Here is a 341-nt window from a genome sequence, read left to right as displayed (position 1 = left end):
CTCTTGACCCAGTTGCAGCCGGATTTCCCCCATGTCTCCCTCCGAGCTGTAGCTGCAGCCACCGTCACTGTTGAACTTTCTTCCACAGGGCTGAGTTCTGTTTTCCATTGTAATCTCCTATTGCCCTACACAGAAAGGTAAGCTTAAAAAATACATGTTCTTTGAAATAAAGAAATACACCCATTGTCCACAGGAGTGGCTATGGTGTGAAGAAGACTATTCCTGCTATTCTACAGCACTTATTTCTCTGAAATCACTTGGGGATATGGGGGTGGACATTGTTTGCTTAGTAGCTAGGGGGTGGGGAGCATGTTTAACTAGACAAAAGCTAAATTTGCATC

Source organism: Gavialis gangeticus, unplaced genomic scaffold, assembly GCF_001723915.1.
Source record: "Gavialis gangeticus isolate Ggan-Ray unplaced genomic scaffold, GavGan_comp1, whole genome shotgun sequence".
NCBI classification, from domain to species: Eukaryota; Metazoa; Chordata; order Crocodylia; family Gavialidae; genus Gavialis; species Gavialis gangeticus.
This window is presented reverse-complemented; position numbering follows the sequence as displayed.